At 37.7% G+C, this 14,492-nt stretch overlaps 1 protein-coding gene across 1 annotated transcript in view; it reads right to left on the reverse strand.

The window, feature by feature from the left end:
* LOC106094496 (frizzled-2) overlaps nucleotides 1-14,492 on the reverse strand; it is an 870,788-nt gene that overhangs the window by 154,334 nt on the left and 701,962 nt on the right. The window contains exon 7 of the mRNA XM_059361204.1: nucleotides 7,831-7,896. The gene's annotated coding sequence lies outside the window, so the exon portion shown is untranslated. The remainder of the gene's footprint in view (nucleotides 1-7,830; nucleotides 7,897-14,492) is intronic.

A 14,492-nucleotide genomic window follows, 5' to 3' on the forward strand; every position in this document is an offset into this window, starting at 1 on the left:
AGAGAGGTATGGAAGTATTGCCATTGGCCTAAATTGCTGGTTATTCTTTGGTAATGGGACTATCTTTGCCCGTTTCCCAGACTGTGGAACTTATCTTTAGGTAAGTTTCCATTAAAACGGTATCATTTTTTGGAATGTTTGCCTAAAATTTTATCTTTAGAGAAAATTTTTATCAAAATTTTGTTTTTAGAGAAAATTTTTATCAAATTTTTGAAAAAAATTAAATTGTTTCCAACTAACTGGGTGGTTGGTCCTTCCCCCCCTTACGAATAAGGCCTTTGGATGGCTTTTCAACCTCAATACACAATGTCCACTAGGCCACTTGTAGCCTTATCTGTTATATACTCTAATCAATTTTTATACCCTCCACCATAAGATGGGGGGTATACTAATTTCGTCATTCTGATTGTAACTACTCGAAATATTCGTCTGAGACCCCATAAAGTATATATATTCTTGATCGTCGTGAAATTTTATGTCGATCTAGCCATGTCCGTCAGTCTGTCCGTCCGTCCCTCCGTCCGTCTGTCTGTCGAAAGCACGCTAACTTCCGAAGGAGTAAAGCTAACCGCTTGAAATTTTGCACAAATACTTCTTATTAGTGTAGGTCGGTTGGTATTGTAAATGGGCCATATCGGTTCATGTTTTGATATAGCTGCCCTATAAACCGATCTTGGGTCTTGACTTCTAGAGCCTCTAGAGTGCGCAATTCTTATCCGATTGGAATGGAATTTCGCACGACGTGTTTTGTTATGATATCCAACAACTGTGCCAAGTATGGTTCAAATCGGTTCATAACCTGATATAGCTGTCATATAAACCGATCTTGGGTCTTGACTTCTAGAGCCTCTAGAGTGCGCAATTCTTATCCGATTGGAATGAAATTTTGCACGACGTGTTTTGTTATAATGTTTAACAACTGTGCCAAGAATGGTTCAAATCGGTCCATAACCTAATATAGCTGCCCTATAAACCGATCTTGGGTCTTGACTTCTTGAGCCTCTAGAGGGCGCAATTCTTATCCGATTGGAATGGAATTTCGCACGACGTGTTTTGTTATGATACACAACAACTGTGCCAAGTATGGTTCAAATCGGTTCTTAACCTGATATAGCTGCCATATAAACCGATCTTGGGTCTTGACTTCTTGACCCTCTAGAGGGCACAATTCTTATCCGATTTGAATGAATTTTTGCACGACGTGTTTTGTTATGATATCCAACAACTGTGCCAAGTATGGTTCAAATCGGTTCATAACCTGATATAGCTGTCATATAAACAGATCTTGGGTCTTGACTTCTTGAGCCTCTAGAGGGCGCAATTCTTATCCGATTGGAATGGAATTTCGCACGACGTGTTTTGTTATAATATCCAACAACTGTGCTAAGTATGGTTCAAATCGGTCCATAACCTGATATAGCTGCCATATAAACCGATCGTGGGTCTTGACTTCTTGAGCCCCTAGAGGGCGCAATTCTTATCCGATTGGAATGGAATTTCGCACGACGTGTTTTGTTATGATATCCAACAACTGTGCCAAGTATGGATCAAATCGGTTCATAACCTGATATAGCTGTCATATAAACAGATCTGGAGATTTGATTTCTTGAGCTTCTAGAGGGCGCAATTCCTATCCGATTTGGCTGAAATTTTGCATGACGTGTTTTGTTATGATATCCAACAACTGTGCCAAGTATGGTTCAAATCGGTTCATAACCTGATATAGCTGTCATATAAACCGATCTGGGATCTTGACTTCTTGAGCCTCTAGAGGTCGCAACTATTATCCGATTTGCCTGAAATTTTGTACGACGGATTCTCTCATGACCATCAACATACGCGTTTATTATGGTCTGAATCGGTCTATAGCCCGATACAGCTCCCATATAAATCGATCTCTCTATTTTACTTCTTGAGCCCCCAAAGGGCGCAATTCTTATTCGATTTGGCTGACATTTTACACAGGCCTCCAACATATAATTTAATTGTGGTGCGGACCATATCTTGATATCGTTTTAATAGCAGAGCAACTCTTTTCTTATATCCTTTTTTTGCCTAAGAAGAGATGCCCGGAAAAGAACTCGACAAATGCGATCCATGGTGGAGGGTATATAAGATTCGGCCCGGCCGAACTTAGCACGCTTTTACTTGTTCTACATACAATATATTTGCATTTCCAACATACCTCTTAGTTGATTCATCAGTCGCCTCGCGTTTTTTGTAGTACAATCCAATGCGAATTTAGTATAATCCCAAATGATAGATAGATAGATAGTTGGTAGAATGATGATGTTGTTATTGCATAGTTTTCGATGGGTAGGTGTAGGCCAGAAGAAGGCAAATCTCTTTGAAGATTATCACCGCACCATGCGTTAGGCTTTTTTGATTTTCGGTAATTTAGTTACGAGATGGGTATTTTGTTTGCTTTCGAAATGTTTTTTTTTTTTTTTTGGTTTTGTCAAATTTGGCACACGATGTCGTTTGTCAACATTCTTGAGATTTTTTGTTTTTTCGCTATGACATAGAAAAGGAGGAGGTTTGCAACAACTATAAGGCTATAAGTTTAATGCAAGGGCCATAGGAAATTCCTTCCCTTTGTCTGTGGGGAGAGAGAGGATTTTATTTTGTTTTTGTTTTTTACTCTCTTCTTCAAAGATTCCTACGAGTTATGGCGGCACTTTTGTTTATTCGTTGTTTTTATAAAATGGCACAGTGTAATTTTTTTTGTTAATGTCTAATAAAAAAAAGCTAAGCTAAAGGTGAATTGTTTGTTGATGTCGCGCATAATCATGACGATGATAAAATTGGGGAGGGGTAGGTGTAGACCCTTGAAAATGATTTACTCTGCATAATTATGAGTAAGGTTCTTCTCCAAAAGCAAATTTTATGCTTAATTAAACATAATTTCTTTTGATTTTTTGTTTCTCTGCGATTTTCGTTTTGTTTTACACATTCACGTTTTGTTAATTATTGTTTTGTTATGATTTATTTTGTTATTGCTGTAGTGGAATAAATCAACAATGCTTGGGGATATCAGACAACACCAGCAAAGAAGTAGTGGAAGAGAGGCAAACGAAAAAACAAAACACAAAACTCGTTTTGCCTTCTTGTTGTTGTTGTTTTCAATTTCTTTCCGATTTTGGTATCACATAAAACTCCACCATGATTGTTGGTTGGTTCGACGGCGCGGCGGCGGTATTGTTGGGTTGGCTAAGACCACAAACAATGGAATCGTGTCAACATTAACGAGAACAACAACAACAGCAGGCACGGCCACGACAGTTACGGCAACATGAAAACACACCACCAAACACAATAGGAATTAAGTATATTTTGCTGCTGCTGCTGCTGCCGATGTTGTTGTATGCCATGAAAAACTTCTAAACTTCCACCAACAATTCAAACATTTCTCAATTTTCAATAAACTTCATATGATTTCCTTATTTTTCTTTACTTTGATTTCTTGAATTACCAAGTTCGTTTTTTTTTCAATAGGAAATTCGCCTCAACATTTTGTTTTTTTATTATTTAGTTTACACATATGTCTTTGCTGTTTTGTTGTTGTTCACTTCAAAAAAAAAAAGATTCATTTGTATCTCTCTTTATTTATTGTATTGTTGTATAAGAAAAAAAAACACCAAAATGCCCGGCAGCGATACCGTTAAAAGTTTTTTTTATTTTTATCCGTTTAACACCACCATGCGACACGATCGCTCTTTAATAACTGAACTACATTAGACAAGACTCCGGTCTGGCGGCATTAAAGACGATATCGTCGAAAAATACTCAACACAAATCAATACCAACCGAAATATTCGGAGATTCCTTATTCGCACTATAAAACACTCTTGCCTGCTTGCTCTCTGGCTAATGACTAAATGTGGGACTCTCTTACAAGCAGCCGGGTCCCCCCAATTTCCATCACACACACACACACGAAAAACATACATAACAGCAACAGAGGTGGCAGCAGCAGATAGATACACCACACACCACCACCCAACGAAGGAAGGATGGTTGGGTGGCTGGCAAGCAACAAAAATCCCAAAGTAAAGTAGAAAAATGTAGCGTTAAAAACCTGATATGATTTGTTTTCATTGTTGTTGTTGGTATTGGTATTACTTTGCCTGTATAGTTGTATAGTAGGTCTGGTTGCGTGCGCTACTCTGCGAGATACACAATAGCAACAACAAACAGCCGCACAATACAGCAAATAACATACAGGGTTGCCACTAGCAGAAAAAGAAATGGTATTTTTGCATAAAAATCATTTTTATTTAAAAGCTGATACTACGTTGGTTTTTCACATTTGCAAACTCTTGTTTTTCGCGATTATATTTTTTATGAATAACATAATATTTTATTAAACTTGTCTTATAAATTATGAGGGAATGAAAGTTTTTTTGTTTCAAAATATTTTATATTAAAAAAAGTAATCACGAACAAATGTTGCGAAAAACGAACATAGTACCAACCATAACGCAAAAGTGCAGCTTACAGAACAGATGGCGAAGATATCTTATTTTTTCACATCAATCTAAGATGACCCTAGGAACGGGATCGTAGGGGGTCTCATATTCCCCCTAAAGAAATGGTGCGGGGTATGGATAAAATGGTACTTAAATTAAAGGCAATTTTGAATTGAATGCGATAGAAACAAAAATGAAGATAATAAAAATTGAGCCAAGGGAAGTCGACTTCAAAATGTGGAGCCCTGGTTTCTGGTTAATTCAACAATCCCAAAAAATTTTTCCGCATCTTGCAGCCCGTTTCTGAAGCTATTTTTTGCAAGTGACACTTTTAAAGCCCTCCTTTATTGCCAATGTTTTTTGAACCATGACTTGATAATTTGAAGTATGTTCGTGAACTAAAAAATTTGTGCAAATTTGTGCACAAATCTTTACTGGAAGTCGTTATCGAGAGCGACAGAGTGCATGAGCACAGTGCCAGCATCGAACAGAAAATCAGCTGTTTTATACAAATAAATAGCTTACTCTCCTGCAAATTTTTCTGGAAAAGTACGTGAACAGACCTTTCATGTTACTATTGGGGAGGTTTATTCGTATTGTGATTTCTGCAGTATCGATCATCATCATGTCTTGCACTTGAACGCCGTGGTTATCAAATGGGATCAGATATGCGACATGGAAACGGTTGATGAACACATTGACTTCCTACAGGGAAGTATCCACGTTCTACAGGAGCGAACGGAATACTAATAAATATATTGAAAAGGACAGCTATGAGATATAACTAATATAGACGCTTTTCTTGGAGCCCATCACTGACAAGAAGCGTTAGGAATTGGCAAATGTACTAATATAGATGCTTCGTGACCCTAGAGCTCAATCAGTCCAATAATGCGTTTGTTAATATCTCAATAATCGCAGTTAATCCTAATTTGGCTACGGCTTTCATATTTCCACACAGTAGCGCAGAGGTAAGCATGACGCTGAACGCCTGGGTTCGAATCCTGGCGAGACCATCAGAAAAGAAAAAATTTCAGAGTTGGTTCTCCCCTCCTAATGCTGACAACATTTGTGAAGTACTATGCCATGTAAAACTTCTCTCCAAAGAGGTGCCGCACTGCGGCACGCCGTTCGGACTCGGCTATAAAAGTGAGGCCCCTTATCATTGAGCTTAAACTTGAATCGGACTGCACTCATTGATGTGTAAAAAGTTTGCCCCTGTTCCTTAGTGGAATGTTCATGGGCAAAATTTGAAGAAGCCTCACACATACCGTTCAAATTGGTGTATAACCTGATATAGCTTCCATACAAAACGACTTCCCGATTTTACTCCTCAGCCCCTGGAAGTTGCAATTGTTAATCGATTTAGCTGAAAATTCTCAAGTAGTGGTTAATTATGATTTTCAACCAATAGGCCGAATTTGCCTATAACCTGATATAGCTTCTATACAAACCTGTTTTCCTATTAGTCTTCCCCTGTCCCTTGAAGCTTAAATTTTTCCTGATTTGGCGGAAACTTGTTACATATGCCCTTCAATCAACATTATTTGTGGATTTTTTTTTTAGCAGAAAAAAATTCCGTCCGACACTTTTAATACCCACCACCATAGGATGGGTGATCTGCGACCACATAAAGTACAGACATTCTGGATCGTCTCGACATTCTGATTCCATCTAGCCATGTCCGTCCGTCGTCTGTCGAAATCACGATAGCGGTCGAATGGGTAAAGCTAGCCACTTGAAACTTTACACAGATACTCTATATCGATGTAGGTTGTTGGGGATTGCAAATGGTTCAGATTTGGATATAGCTCCCATATAAACCCATCTCCCTATTTGACTTCTTGAGCCCCTGGAAGTCGCAGTTTTCATCCGATTTGGTTGACATTTTGTATGTGGTGTTCCGTAATGGCCTTCAATAGCTGTGCCAACTACAAATTTCGTCCGATTTGGCTTTCTCTTATGACTTCCAACAACTGTACCAAGTACGGTACAAATCAGTCTATAACTTGATATAGCTCCCATATAAACCGATCTCTCGATTTGACTTCTTGAGCCTTAACTAGCCGTTATTTGCATCCGATTTGGCTAAAATTTTGCATGCGGTGTTCTGTGACGGCTTTCAACAACTGTGCCAAGTACGGTCCAAATCTGTTTATAACCTGATATAGCTCCCATATAAACCGGTCTCTCGATTATCCTTGTTCGGTTCCTGATAGCTTTAATTTTTGCCGGTATGACACAGCTTTGGTAAGAAGAATAAAATTATGCCCTTCATCTTAATTTAGTTTGCACAAATTTTTAGCAGAATCCATGGTGGTGGGTTCCAAAGATTTGGCCCTCTAGAGACTCAAGAAGACAAATCGGTAGATTCGTTTATATGGGAGCTATATCAAGTTATAAGCCGATACTTAGCATGGATGTTGACAGTAATTGCAAAACACCGTGCGCAAAATGTCAGCCAAAGCGGACAATAAATTCGCCATCTGCGGGCTCTAGAAGTCAAATCAGGAGTTCGGATTATATGGGAGCTATATCGGGTTATAACCCAATTCGAACCATAATTGGAACCTATGTTAAAAGTCATAACCGAAGTCGATGTTCAAAAATCAAGCCGAATTGTGAAATCAGTTTATATGGGAACCAATTTGAACCAAAACGCCACCAACAAAATTTCAGCCAAGTCGATTGTACATAAAAGTTCTCTAAACGTTGTTTTAATTAATTTTTTTTTTCAAAAAAAAAAAAAGAATACTTTGTTTTATTTTAGTTTTACGTTATCTAATCAACTAAAAAAAAATAGTTTTTTTTTTAATTTTCATTTATAAAAAAGGGTTAAAATTTAATACCACGTCCCTAAGAAGGCAAACAAATTTCACCTCACCAGTTAAAGGTTAATTGTTTAATTTATTGTATTATATGTAATTTATTTTCTTTACAAAGTTTGCCAGATGGCAACTCTAGTCTTATTGAATGTTGAAAAACATTACAAACACACATCAAATTTACTACGGTGGGGTGAGTAGTACACATTGGGAGCATGTGTTTCTTACTGCCTCATTATTGCAAGAGAGGAAGAGAGCGTCCATGCTGGGTAATGGGAGAACATACAGAAATCTATAAACAACCCAAACAAGCCTAGTGAGAGAGAATCTATAGGATTTTTTTTCTGTATCTCAATAAGAATATGCTTAAGGTTTTTTTCCGACCCATGATTCAATTCAACTTTGCGTGGCCTTTATGGAAGAGCTATATTCTCTCTCTCTCTCTCGCTTTGCCTTATTCGGTTAAATTTCTATCATGCTATAAATTTTTTCACATGTAAACATTGTTAATTTGTTGCACTTTTTTCTTAACTTACCTTGCGGCCAATGTTGAGATGAGGAGTTGTTGGTTCTTATTGTTGCTGTTTGATTATTTTGATCACCTAAAACGAAAAAGAGTACAATAATGACGATATTAATATTGTGTGTGTGCGGTATGGGCTTTTGAGGGGGAAAAATGTCACAACATCCATGTGTAATGTCATAATTAATGAGAAATTTATTGAATAAACACAGGTAGATGTATTACACACATTTTGAGTTAAGATTAACATTCTGCAAAAGGAGGTTTGTATAGAGAATGATAAAAAATAGTTGTTAAGGACGTAGTTGGCTATGTTCTTGAACTTGAAAGTTGTAGTAAAACCACTTTAGGAAGAATTTGCAAACAGTCCAAGCTTCTTTGGAAAAAGAGGTGTATTTTGAAATACAGAGCTGAAGTCTTTTGTAACCGAAGATGTCGCTTGAAGATGCACTGTAAAAGATGACACACCTTTCGTAATAGAGAATGAGCGACCTGTTCAACAAAGTAAGTTCTATTTTATAATGAATAATAATTCCAACTAGATTTTGCCACAAAACAATTCTTCTTCAACAGATAATGAATGGTCTGCAATATAGAATTAAAGTTTTTCTAATAAAGGGTGATTTTTTTGAGGTTAGGATTTTCATGCATTAGTATTTGACAGATCACGTGGGATTTCAGACATGGTGTCAAAGAGAAAGATGCTCAGTATGCTTTGACATTTCATCATGAATAGACTTACTAACAAGCAACGCTTGCAAATCATTGAATTTTATTACCAAAATCAGTGTTCGGTTCGAAATTTTGACAAATTTTGTTCAGCGATGAGGCTCATTTCTGGTTGAATGGCTACGTAAATAAGCAAAATTGCCGCATTTGGAGTGAAGAGCAACCAGAAGCCGTTCAAGAACTGCCCATGCATCCCGAAAAATGCACTGTTTGGTGTGGTTTGTACGCTGGTGGAATCATTGGACCGTATTTTTTCAAAGATGCTGTTGGACGCAACGTTACGGTGAATGAACACATTTCGAACCGAACACTGATTTTGGTAATAAAATTCAATGATTTGCAAGCGTTGCTCGTTAGTAAGTCTATTCATGATGAAATGTCAAAGCATACTGAGCATCTTTCTCTTTGACACCATGTCTGAAATCCCACGTGATCTGTCAAATACTAATGCATGAAAATCCTAACCTAAAAAAAATCACCCTTTACATATAGAACTCTTAGTATCCCTATGTGTCACTGATTGAGTCTCCATTAATACAGAATACGTCCTCTGCATACAGTGGTGGAAGACAACAGTTACCAAGAATAATATTGAACGAAAATAGTAAGAAAACCTGCTTACTTCTGTACGGTGAACTTAAATTTGGAGGCCACCATGGCACAGAGGTAAGCACGTTCGCCTATGACGCCGAACGCCTGGGTTCAAATCCCGGCATGAAAATCAAAAACTTTTCAGCGGCTACATATGTAAGATATTCTGCCTTGGTAGAACTTCTTTACCAAGTGAAGTCGCTATGCGGTACGCCGTTCGGACTCGGCATAAAAAAGGAGGCCCCTTATCATTGGGAGAAGTATACCCTGTTCCCCTGTGGAATGTTAATGGGAAAATTAGTTTAGAACTTAAATTTGATATTAAATCTCATTTAAATCACGGGTGCTCGTTATGGTGATTTCTGCGATAAATTCGCTTGGAATTACTTAGGAATTGTCTGGTTTTCGTAACTTAACATCTAAGAGGAGAGAAAAACCAAAAGCTTGCAACTTATTCCATTCTTTTTGGCAAATTTCGTTTCGTAAATTATAGCATTAGCGCCTAGAAATAGTTGGCGAAGTTTATGCAACTTAAGAAGCGCAACAATGGACATAAAAACCAGTGCCAAATCTTCGTTTTTTATGCCTCTGAGGTAGAGCTGGCAAACTATCGATAATCGCAACATACGATATTTTCGTTAGTTTTAATAATAAAAATCGATAGTATCGATACTATAGGAGAAGTAAAAATCAGGAGATCGATCTGCTATCGATCTCATATAGAAGCAATATCAATGTACAGACCGAACAAAAACAAAGGTTAGTAAAGTCAGTTGGAAGTCGAGAGAGAAATCATTGAACAAAATTTTAGTCTAATCTGATGAAAATTGCGCCATATATAGACACAATGTATCTTAAAAAATACATTCAGAGTCGGAATACTTATTTTTGTTAGTTTTGCAAAAAATTTAACTTTCGCGATAGTATCCATCGGAAAGATATAATTGATAGTATCGATTATTTTGCCAGCTATACTCTGGGGTTTTCATTAAATTTGGAGGCCACCATAGCGCAGAGGTTAGCATATCCGCCATGACGCTAAACGCCTGGGTTCGAATCCTGGCGAGAACATCAGAAACATTTTTCAGCGGTGGTTATCCCCTCCTTGTGCTGGCCCTGGAAGTCACACATTTCGTCCGATTTGGTTGAAATTTTGTATGTAGTGTTCCTTGATGACTTTCAACAACTGTGCCAAGTACAGCTCAAATCGGTCTATAACCTGATATGGCTCCCATATAAATCGATCTCCCGATTTGACTTCTTGAGCCCTTACAACCAGAAATTTTTGTCCAATTTAGCTACAATGTTGCACATAGTGTTTTGTTATGACTCCCAACAACTGTACCAAGTACGGTCCAAAGTAATCTATTACCGTTGTTCGGTTCCTAGAAGCTTTAATTTTTGCTGGTTTCACAGAAGTTTGGTATGTAGAATAAAATTATGCCATTTATCGAAAATTATTTAGTATAAATTTTTAGCAGAATCTATGGTGGTGGGTTCCAAAGATTCGACCCGGCCGAACTTATCACGCTTTTAGTAGTTAATTTTAAAATTTATTGTATTACATGTGGAATTTAATTTTGTATCACAATTCCGACTCAATTGTTTACCAATTACAAACATCCGCCCATCACATTTTATCCATTATGGTCTATACGCTTAAATACTCATCCTCGCTCAGCGGAGAGACACAAGAGAATAATTATTGATGCGTTAAAAGAACGAATCGTTTGCGGCTATCGAAACACTTTAGCCATTAAAGAGTTTTTTGGTTTTACAACAAAAGAAAGGTACTTTAAATGAATGCGAACTTGCTAAAGGATTTACAATAAACAAAGTTATGGTTACATTCGATAATACTACGTTTATGGCTAACGTTTGATAAGTTGAAGCGAAACGTTACATAGTTACAATAAAAGAAAAACTTCGTAATAAAAGTATTTTGTTGCTCGTAGAAATGTCTCAAGACTTTTATTTTTTTTTTTTTAGTACTAGACTTAATGGAGAACTATTATTCTGCAACAAATTAAACCCTCTGTAAACATAACCAAACATTTAAAAATAAGAAATTTACAGAACAGTAACATAGAACATGATCTCTGCGACATAGAGACCAACTTTTGTAAAAAACAAAAGCCCTCTGTAACAGAAAACGAACTCTAGGAAACCCAGGAAAAGCATTCTTCGACACAGAACAAAAAATGGGTCCCTCCAAAAATTCAGCAAAGTAAATCCTGTGCACCTCAAAGCTCATGATATTTAAAAATCGTTGTAATAACAGCAGAAGAGTTTTATTTTACCGAAAAGAATTTTCGCTCCAACACTTTTTCAGTTCTATTTGATCAAAATGAGTGGGACTTATTCTTACAATTAAATTAAGTATGAAAACCAAATCGAAACAAGCGCCCAAAAGACAAGAGAATCTACAACAACAAAAAACTCATACAATTGTAAATTCATTAGCGCCGTGACGCACGATTTCGAAGTTACAAAATGTCTAAACAACATCATCTAAAAGAGCATCATCAGTAACAACAGCAACAACAACGCCAACAACTGGAACTACTGTAACCCCAACAACATGCAGATAAAGAAGAGCAAAAAAAAAAAAAAAACAACAACAACAAAACTTAGCTAACAAGATGCAGAAGCCTTAACAACAGAATTTTTTTCAAGCGGCACCAATTGCAACTGCCTAGAATGCAACAATCATGGAGAAGCCCTCCAAAACAATGGGCACCATCATCATTATCATCATCAAAGAGTTTCTAGGAGTATGAACACAAATTCTTTAACTGCCATCAACGTGTAGAACAGAACAGAACAGAACAGAAATGCAGCAACATGAATATGATGATGCTGATGCGCTGAATACTAAAAACAAGAATCTCTGAAAAATCTACACGTGTGCTGCCGCACAGAGGATCGATCGATCCTACATTCTATGGCGGCAGCTACAGCAGTGTGTTTGCTTAGGTTAGCACTCACAACAACAACAACAACAACAACGCCTAGAATAGTTTACAAATAAACAAAAGTGATCCACCAAATGATGTGTGCAACTAGCCAAGTAGTGGTGAAGGAGTACTAAACTGGCTTATACTGGATGATGTGCCAGGCAGCAGGCACCCTGTCGTTATGGTTGGACGCCTAAAGCGAAGAGCGTTTTGATCAAGCAACAACAAGAATATTTGAAAAAAAAAAAGAGTGAGGCGAAGTGTAATGAACCATTTATGGGCTATTGGGGGAAGGCTGAGAGCGATTAATGCATAATTGAAAAATCAACTCTTCTCTCTGTCCTCAAAAGTAAATGAGAGAGAGAGAGAGAGAGTGTGAGAGAGAATACAGATGTACTCTCAGAGGCAGAGTTGCCAATTTGGATGGATTTAAAATTCGATTTAGATTGCAGAAAAGTGGCCAACCAATGAAATGAAACAAAAACAAGTAAAAACGTGAAAACACCAATTCTCCCCCTCTCCTCAAAACATGGTCCTTCGAATCGTATATAAACCAGTGACTTATGGATTATACTCCAAACGCTTTGTCAGGGATGGAAAATGTTTATGTTGAAATGGTACTTAAATGGAGGCCACCGTAGCGCAGAGGTTACCATGTCCGCCTATGACGCTGAACGCCTGGGTTCGAATCCTGGCGAGACCATCAGAGAACATTTTCAGCTTTGGTTTTCCCCTTGTAAAGCTTCTCTCCAAAGAGCTGTCGCATTGCGGCACGTCTTTCGAACTCGGCTATAAAAAGGAGCTTAAACTTGAATCGGACTGCACTCATTGATATGTGAAAAGTTTGCCCCTATTCCTTAGTGGAATGTTCATGGGCAAAATTTACATTTGCATTTTACTTAAATGGTACTTTTGGGGCCGAAAGAGTACTTTTTGTCTTGCACAAAGATTTCAAAAATTTCAATGTTTGTTTGCCTCTTAGGGCGACGATCATTTTTTCATGATGGTTTCATTTCTCTTTCGGGATGAGCTTAAGAATCGAACATTTCTATGGAATGGAAAATGAAAGCGACCATAGAAAATAATAAAAATATTTCGGACTACACAGCACAACAGAGGTGTTGTATATTCCAAGTTATGGTGATGGTAATGGTTAAGGAAACTCCCAAAAGAGTTCTCAGGATAAGCAATTTTAGGCTCTTTATATTCAATCCTAATCGAAGACAAAGTAATCTCATCTTTCGCTATATATTCGAGATTACATCAGCGATGAAATTGTTGGAGGTGCCCAAGGAGGTGCCTTATCATTGAGCTTAAACTTGAATAGCACAGCACTCATTGATATGTGAGAAGTTTTCCCCCTGTCTCTAGTTGAATATTCATTGGCAAATACGTTGATAGTAACACAACAACACAAATTTTGATCCAAATACCCAGGGGGAAAAGCCCGACTCCAAACAATCATACAGACCGATCGGTACTACAGAGACTAAAATTTTGGGAGTATACCACGAAATTCATATAGAAATTGGGAGACAAGTGTCAGGGCCGCCGCTAATCTCCCAAAGCTTTCTAGAGGCACGATTAGTCAAATAAGGTGACAAAAATAAACTGATATTGCCCCTGATAAATTCTAAACGGTCCGCATAACGCAAATTCGATAACAGTCATCGACTAACTAGTGAATAGACTCGAAAGTATTCTAATTGTTTGAAAAATTCGTAGTGCTTGAAAATATACTAAATCGGTCCCGGGGTTACTACGGTACTCCTCGGTTGGAAAAAGTTCTGAAAAAAGTACTACAGTACTGACTTTTCCATCCCTGATCTCTGTACTCTGTACTCGGGTGTAGACCTCAAGATCTCATGTCCCATTCTTTGTGGTGGAATGGACCAGAATGATTGAACAATCAGAATTTCATTAAATCCCCAGAAGAATACCTTAATGGTTCCTGAATCGACTCCATCAACAGAAACATGTCACGTTTCCACTAAGGAAGATGGAAACGTGACATGTGACATGTGACGTCTGGGTGCAAGCCGAACGCTTTTCAGAGAATTTTCTCAGTTTTTGAAAACAACATCAAACAATATCGCTGAAAGATACTCAATTCACGGACTTGAATGGAGATTTATACCCCCACACGCACCCCATATGGGTGGCTTATGTGAGGCCGCCGTTGAAAGCTTTAAAATCCATTTCAAAAAGCAGACTGGCTCCCATAAATTCAATATCGAACAAATCTCTACTATACTTGCCCGCTCTCGCTCAATCTCTGCATTATCTGAGGATTTTATGGATTTAACCGCACTTACCCCCGGTCATTTCCTTAATGGATGCCCTCTAATGGCACTACCGGAACCCTCACCCAATATTTCTCTCATAAAGAGGTGGTTGA

Source organism: Stomoxys calcitrans, chromosome 1, assembly GCF_963082655.1.
Source record: "Stomoxys calcitrans chromosome 1, idStoCalc2.1, whole genome shotgun sequence".
Classification (NCBI taxonomy): Eukaryota; Metazoa; Arthropoda; class Insecta; order Diptera; family Muscidae; genus Stomoxys; species Stomoxys calcitrans.